Raw genomic sequence first — 8124 nt, 5'->3', positions numbered from 1 at the left:
GGTCAGGGCAAGGCAATAGGAAAGCCCACCCTTTCTAAGTTTTGATAAATAAGGAACATTTATCGAACATTTATACCTATTAACATTAATAGGTATGTGTAATTGAAAGTTGGGAGGCGCACCTGGCCTTTTCTCCATCCAGAGGTGACCTGGGGTTTCAGCATCCTCCTCTCTCCTGGTTCTGTATGTGCCCCAGAGCCTCCTTGGAATTTTTAACTGTATCTTCCATCCAGATGGCCAGTGAGTGGAAAGAGGGTATGGAGGATCAAACTGGCTCTTGTAAGGTCCAAGTCTAGCACTGATTTAATTCTCTGCTACCCATGTTCTATTAGTCAGAATCCAGTCACATAGCCCCAGGAAGATAGAAGACGACTAGAGAATTAGATTCCATTGTCCCTCCAAATGGGCAGGACTGCCTTGTTGTAATGTTTCTAATGAAATAGATTTCATTAATAATAGCCAACTATCACTCATGGCCAGCATGAATATCATTTTCATTGCAGTTAATTTAGTTTTATTAACATCTGCATTGTTATTTTCATTGTTTGTTTTTACAAATTGCCTGGTGTGGCCGTATCCAACCTATGGCTATATTTAATCTGACAGCTGGAAGACCAGTGGGGAAGATGGCACAAACAAGGGACGGGCCTCCAAACACACGCTACGAAATCGTGAAGCTATTTCATGTCTTGGAAACTGCAAGAACCACAGAGATACTTCTTTGTGATATCTATTGATTTCTCATTAAACTCCCCTTTGATTTAATTATGGGTTTAAATAGATCACATTTTCAGCATTAATAAACTCCAGCAGCTTCATATTTGACTTTGAAATTATAGTTAAACTAAAGCTTTTTCTAATAGGAGATTAAATATAAATATATAGTCCATCTCATTTGTTAACTGCTAAAAAGCTTATAATACAGTTATTTCTCAAGATGCCTGTTCCATAGGCTAGGAACAGGAATTATCTCTTTCACCAAGAAGAGGTGCTTTTTTCTTACAATGAGACAATTGACCATCCTCACAGTGGCAGGCATCCACTGGTTCTTTGGCATTATTTTTAGTTATCTGCATTTTTTTTTTAATGGATGAGGGGTGCACTGTTCCTGGAAGTACTGCAATACCAGGTTGATGCGTGGAGTAGATGGAGCAAGCTCCTATTCCAACTCCCTGCTCCAAAAATCCTCAGATAGAGGACTTATCAGATATTAAACTGATAAGAACAGATACTAGAGTTGATCTTAGCCAAAAGGCCAAGAAGTGATTATAGTTTTAATTCATTTAACAAAGAGCATTTTTGATTCCCTAAGCTATGAAAAATAATAATAAAAAAGTGGGTAAGTGTCCTCCCTATTGCTTTTAAACCTCAGGGATAATCAGATGCATTACAACTCTGTTAAGCCCAAGACAGTTTAATAACTTGCACACCCCAGTCATAAGAACATATAAAACAAGTAGGGCATCACCAACTTAAGTAGAACATTTCCTTTCTAAACATGGAGAAGCAGCAGCATTGTATTGACTCAATGGAATTAAAACTCTGCTTCATTCTTTTCACCTTTGCAGTCATTTAAGACTCTGAGAAACTCTTCGTGTGTTATTGGCTCATTGACTTTTGAGCATGATCAGGTGTTTTTCTTGCATATAATCCAAAGTGCCTGATGTGTGGGTGGTTAGAGTAGTGTGTGGGAGAGTGAGGTCTGGTTTATAAGATTGTTAATACAGCCCTGGTTAGGGTCATACACTTCAGTTAATACTATCCCTGGTTGTGGGGACTCCTGCTCTGGGGGCAGAAGAGAGAAGAGCTTAGTGTAAATCTTAAGGTTTATCCTTCTTGATGTTTAGATAGCTTTAAATCTAGATAGTAAAATTGTCTGGATTCTACATTAGGGTGCATGATATTGCTGTTAAAGTCTCATTATTGAATATAGCTTTTCTCTAAGTCATATTCGTTCATATTATCTGTCCTCCAAAATCCTCTTTTCCCTTTGGCTTACATCTTATTTTCTACTCTTCTCCCTTCATGACCCTGGTAGCCCATTTTATCTTCTCTGTGTATTTGTCTTTCTTCCTTTTTACAGTCAACATGTGAGTGCATAACAATATTTTTTAGTGCGTGGCTTATTTCACTTAGCATTAAATCCTTCAGGTTCGTCAGTGGTGTGCAAATGAAAAATATTCCACCATAAATATATATTATAATTTTTTTATCACTTTACCCACCAATGGACACTTGAGTAGTTTCTGTATGTTATGTTTTTTTTTTTCTTTTCCTCTTGCTGTGCTGGGATCAAACCTAGGCCTTACACATGTTAGACAAGCTCTCTGCCACTGAACTAAGCCCCACCCCACTTATTTCCTTATGTCCTGGCTGTTAGAGATCATGCTGCAATGAACTTGGGATGCATATAACTTTATAATGTGGTGTTTTCACTGCCTTTGGGCATATTCTCAGAGGGAGGATTTCTGGGTCATGGTGATTCTGTTTTTAATTTCTTTAGGACCATCCACACACTGTTTTCCAAAACAGCTACACCAATCTACATTCCCACTGATAGTGTACAAGGGTTCCCTCTTCTCCACACATGTACCAACTCTTGTGGTCTTTTGTCTTTTTGATGATAGTCAAACAGGGTATGAGGTGATGGTTGTGGTTTTGATGTACATGTCCCTGGTTTGTGATGTTGAGTACCTTATCATATACCTTTTGTCCATGTGTATGTTGTCCTTGGAGAAAGGTCTCTTCAGACATTTTTAACCATTTGTTGAGCTTGGGTTCGATTTCTGGCTGTTGAATTGTGTGAGTTCTTTATATTTTTGAATATGAACTCCTTATCAGATGTATGGTTTGCAACTATTTTTCTCCCAATTCGTAGGTTGTCTTTGTTGTTTTGGATTGTTTCCTTTGTTGTGCAGAAGCTTTTAAGTTTATAGTTCTATTTATTTGAGCTTTGTAGTCTGAGCTTTCACTGTGATACCCAAAAAATCATTGCCAAGTTTGAGGTTGAGCTTTTCCCTATGTTTTCTTCTAGGTTCAGGTCTTCATTTGGGTTGATTTTGGGGTTCATTTTTGGATGTGTTTTAAATCAAGAGTGTCTTCTCAAAAAAGGGCTAAAGTTGATGCTCAAGGATTGTAGCTTTCCTGGCCATTGTTTCCAGGTTTTTCTTTATTCACCTGTGTTTAGTGACCACTGAAGCCTATCACATGGGACTAAGATAGTCTTAAAGTGAATTATTTATCATCATAAAACTTCTATCTAGTAAGATGTCAAGGACATATTTGTGTCACTAAGACCGTCTTGGACCATGACGGGAACCCAAGGGTTCATTAAGAATGGCATTGTTGTTTTATTGGCTTTATTTTCTCTTGATGTGTTGTATTTTTGTATTTTATGTGTGCTTAGCAGCTTTGCGCACAGCTTTATTGACTTCTAAACTAAGCAAATAGAACAAACTCTGGTGGTGCAAAGTGCTAAGTGAGCAAGCCGCAGGGAACACATTACAGGAGGCTATTTGGTCCCTCCGCTCTGCTGTGATTTGCTTTCCAGTGCAATTCAGGAGGCTGGTCATGGTCTACTAAGTTCTAAATAATCCGGGCTTACTCACCTCAGAAATTAGCTCTTCCTTATACCACCACTACAATTAATCATGGTCCATCTTTATTGTATTGTATATGGGAATGTCTACAAATACATCATTTAAGAGGCTGTTCCTACAACCTTGACCCCTTGTTGGTAATGAGAGGTGGTGTGGGTAGTGGTTAGGACTACCTGAGACTTTAAGTTAGGCTTTCTGAGACTGCAATATGCATGGTAGTTCTGGGATGTTGGTCAATTTACTGTAACCAGTGCTGCTGCATGTAAAACTACTACTGCATGCATTATTGTTTCCATTTTATAGATGATGAGATCAAGAAAAAATTTTGACACTCTGATGCTCAGAGTCTTCAGCTACAAAATGAGAATAATAACAGTGCTGAATTAACAGAAAGGTGGTAGGGTTAAATGAGATTTTTTTTTGTATATAACAAAACATTTTATAAATATAAGCTTAATAAATATTAGCTTTTATTATTACAGTTGTATCTGGTATAATTAATATGATAGATATATATATTTCCTATTAAATATGTCTATATACATATATAAATTTCATGTGTGACTATAAATAATTGATTTTGAAGTGATATTGTAGGGCTTTATATCACTTGAGATAATATCACAAAAGTGTGTGTATTTTGTTTTTAATCTAAAACCATCTATTTCATCCATGTGGACAAGGACATTACTTTCTATGCTTTTTGGGGAGAAGGAGGGTCATTCTGACTCCTGATTCCTGGGAATTTATGTATCCATGAGGGTTGCTGAGAGATGCCATTCTGCCCCAGGCGTGATTGCTGTCAGATGAGGCTATGCCTGAATGCTCTTGGCATGATGTTTATTCTAAGGCTGAGACCCAATAGAGTATTCATCATGAAAAGTATATTTAATATTTGGAAGACTGCATTCAAAATCCACATACATAGTATTCTATTCCTTTATTTTAGTCTTTTTTAAAGAGAGGAAATGAGACTTGTTATTTGGAAAACTCATGTTTTGGGATGCTCTTATGTTTATAATAATGTCTAGTTACTTCAAGGTCTGGAAACGGACTCTGGAAGAGATAGTTTAACTGTTTTTGTGTACAAATGTGCAGCAACCATATGAAATCAATGTTTTGTCCAATCCACCGCAATCACCTTGTAGCATGTATCTTCGTATGCATTTGGAGTAATCGGAAACAAAACACCATTTAATCAGAAGACATCCGATAATTAATCATTTCTTGTGTCTGCATTCCCCCCTCTCCCCCCGCAACTTGTTTGCAAAAATGAAGACTTCCAAACATTCGCTTTAACTTTGTTGCTTAGTAGCACATTTTCAGTGCTGAAGTGCCTTTTTTACTAAATTTCTCAGATGATAACTATTATTCTCCCCAGCTGTTCTTGGGCCTTCAAATCTCTGCTAATACTGAGATTGCTGACTCCATCTAGCAAATTCAACTTGTCTATTAAGAATAACAATAGGTGGGCTTGTCATTATCATGCATTGGGGTAGCCAGAATAGAAAGAATATGAACAGAGAAGCAGGTGGAAATAAAAATGCAGAACCAAATAAAACCTTGAAAAATCTCAAAACAAAGGAGCAGTAATCCTGCAATCCTCAGTCCCTATTTTATGCAAAATGAATCTGACTCATCTTCCTTAAATATTATTTTCATAAGCAGTTACACGAAAGGACGAAAAGAAAACACTGATACTTACCAAAAGTATATGTAGTGCCTGCTTTCTTTCTCTTACAAACAATATTGTATCTTTTTGTGACTTGTTATAAAAATTTATTTGTAAAGAATCCCAGTTGATTTTACTTTGCAGTTTGCAGATTAGAATATTGCCTTTTTACTTTTGAAACTCTGGTGAGGTGCATATGCAATGTTTGATGTCTCTTGGGATGATACCTCTAGTGGTTGTATTTTGTGGCAGCCACTGTGGAAGAAATATCTTTAATCAGTGGTTTATTGTGAACCTCTTAATGATATGAATGCTTTGGTGTTATCTGTGTGGTGGAAAGCAACCAAGGAGTTGATAGAACAGAATCCATTTTTTGTCCTGCCTTTTTTTTTCTCTCCTAAAAGGATGATGACCAGGTAGAGAATTGCCCTACAAATAATTTAACAAGATTGACTTCAGTTGTTGACCTCAGACATCTTCTTGACAACCATCTCTAACAATGAACTTTGGGGAAAGCTTAATAGTCTCTACACTGTTACTTGGTTGAATAAAGTCCCAGTCCACCCATTTTCTAAACTTAACTGTCGTAGGTACATACCCAGGATGAACAGAATCAGCATCTAACTTGGTGAGGTGAGATTGCTATAGAGATTTGAGATAGAATAAACACATTGGCCTATGTTTCACACTCCCCTGCAATAAAGAATGATGGAGCTAATTGATTTAGGTTGTGGATGGAGGCCTTGGCTCTACAAACAGCAACAGGAAGCAGAAACCACTCCCTGAAGAATCCTGCTGCATATTAACAAACCAGCTTCAGCTGGTACATGCTGTCCTGTTGGGATAATTCTGGGAGACAAACTCTTGCAAAGGCCTCTGAGGCTCCTTTATGCCTTAGGGCCTTGGAATTTAATATTCTCTTCCCCAGAACCTCTTGACCTACATCTTTCCTAGGCAGGTGCCTTTCCATGGTTTGGAGTTCAGCTCTGATGTCTGCTTTTCAGAGTCTGCCTTTCCTGACCCCAAACTAAGGCAGCACTGCTGCCATAAACTGTCTCTCAGTTCTTCGGGCATATCACCTATGACTCTACTTATTTATTGACTTGCTGTGTATCTTTTCTCATCCCACTACTGAAATGAAAGATCCAGGGCAAAGGAGGGACCTTGTCTTTTTACTTTGTGCCCTATTGCTTAACAAATAATTTTTGAAGAAATTTGTTGATACCAGAAAATACAGGTATCTCAAGATTTTCTTTTAACAGCTGTTTATGAGTGATAGTGATAGTAATAACAGTAGCACTCTCTAAAGTATTTTGAGGGCTGTGTGGAAGGCATCAGCCCCAGCACAGAGCTTCACTCATGTTTTTTGATGCCAGTCTCAAAACAGTCTAATTTAGACACTATCATTATGCCATATTATGGATGCAGAAACTTTCCTACCACTTGGCAAAGTTCACAAAGCTGGTAACTGGCAAAGTTGGGATTAAAATGCAGACAATTCGATATTAGTCTTTGCAGTTAACTATGTATTTCAGGTCCCAAGGCATTTTTCTCTTGAACATGACACAATTTTCAAGCTTTGCTTTCACATGAATAATTAAGAATACTTGATGGCTGGTGGTGTGACCTGCTATGATAGTTTTAGAATTCCATTTTGAGTAATATTGAATGACAGAATCTCTAAATCTCTAAAGATGGCTCTCTCTCTCTCTCTCTCTCTCTCTCTCTCTCTCTCTCTCTCTCTCTCTCTCTTTCCAAACAGACTCTCTGTTCCATATTCTTAGTCTGTTTTGCAGACTGTGTGCAAATGGTAATTGTTATTGTCTCAGACATATTATGAAACAAATGTTGTTTTGTATTCAGTTGTCTAGCAAAATTTTTCTGCTTACATATATCAATTATTTTTACAGTCAGATGTTCCTTTATTGAGACATGGAGTGGTGTTAAATTGACGAGAAGCTTCTTTTTGGTTGTTTTAACTGTCAATTGTGGTTCAATCAAAATTTTCAGCCAAGGGTTTACCCATGATTTATGCATATAACTAAATGAAAGATCATATGTTCTGTTGGAATTTCCTCAGCTCTCTTTGTTGATACATTTTCCATGTTTGTGTAAGATGCAAGCATTAGTGGCCTAAAGTGGTCACATTATTCTCAAGTAAAAATGTAAACTGGAAAGCACACCTTTGACTGACTCACAAAATCATCCAATACTCTAATCCTCTGTGAAACTGGAATGGTGAGACGCTTTAACATGGGAAATACTTGATTTTGACAGACTCGTAGAAAAATATCACAGGTAACTAGTCTAAACCATCATCCATAAACTTAAGTGCACTGAAAATATTTCATTTCTTCATTATATTTTGTAATTAATCCCAGTAGATCTTCAAATTGGTGGGAGATTTAAGCTAATTTTTAGTGCCCTCTTTCCTCTAGAGTTGTGCAGAGGTCTCAGGGTTATGCATACACAGTAAGATAACGGTGCAGGCTTTTTTTCCATTGGTCATCAGTATTTGTTGGTCATTGTTGAGAGGCACCATCATTTCAGAACCAAATGTTTCTCTTGGTTCCTGACTTCATTAATGGCTTTAATTTGGGTTAAAGGAATCCTAAGCAAAGTGGAGGCTCTAGGAGCCATGGTAGCTAGACCACCTCTCACTTTGTCTCATGAAGCAGTTCCCCTTCTAGGTCCTGCCTCTACTTCAGAATAGGGTACCAGTCCTCTGACCTGTCTGTCTCCTTCCTCATGAGAAAATACTGCTTCCACACCTTCGGATTCTTCAAAATTACTCTCAACAGGCCAAATCTCCAAAATAAGAAATGACAAGACAATGAACACAAGAAGATAAAC

General features: G+C 37.5%; 1 pseudogene; it reads right to left on the bottom strand.

The window, feature by feature from the left end:
• Window positions 1-1092: 1092 nt before the first annotated feature.
• On the bottom strand, window positions 1093-1267 carry LOC113188610 (U2 spliceosomal RNA; annotated as a pseudogene).
• Between the last annotated feature and the right edge of the window lie 6857 nt (window positions 1268-8124).

Source organism: Urocitellus parryii, chromosome 5 (assembly GCF_045843805.1).
Source record: "Urocitellus parryii isolate mUroPar1 chromosome 5, mUroPar1.hap1, whole genome shotgun sequence".
NCBI classification, from domain to species: domain Eukaryota; kingdom Metazoa; phylum Chordata; class Mammalia; order Rodentia; family Sciuridae; genus Urocitellus; species Urocitellus parryii.
Note: the sequence above shows the minus strand (reverse complement) of the source record. Positions and strands in the feature narration are given on the sequence as shown.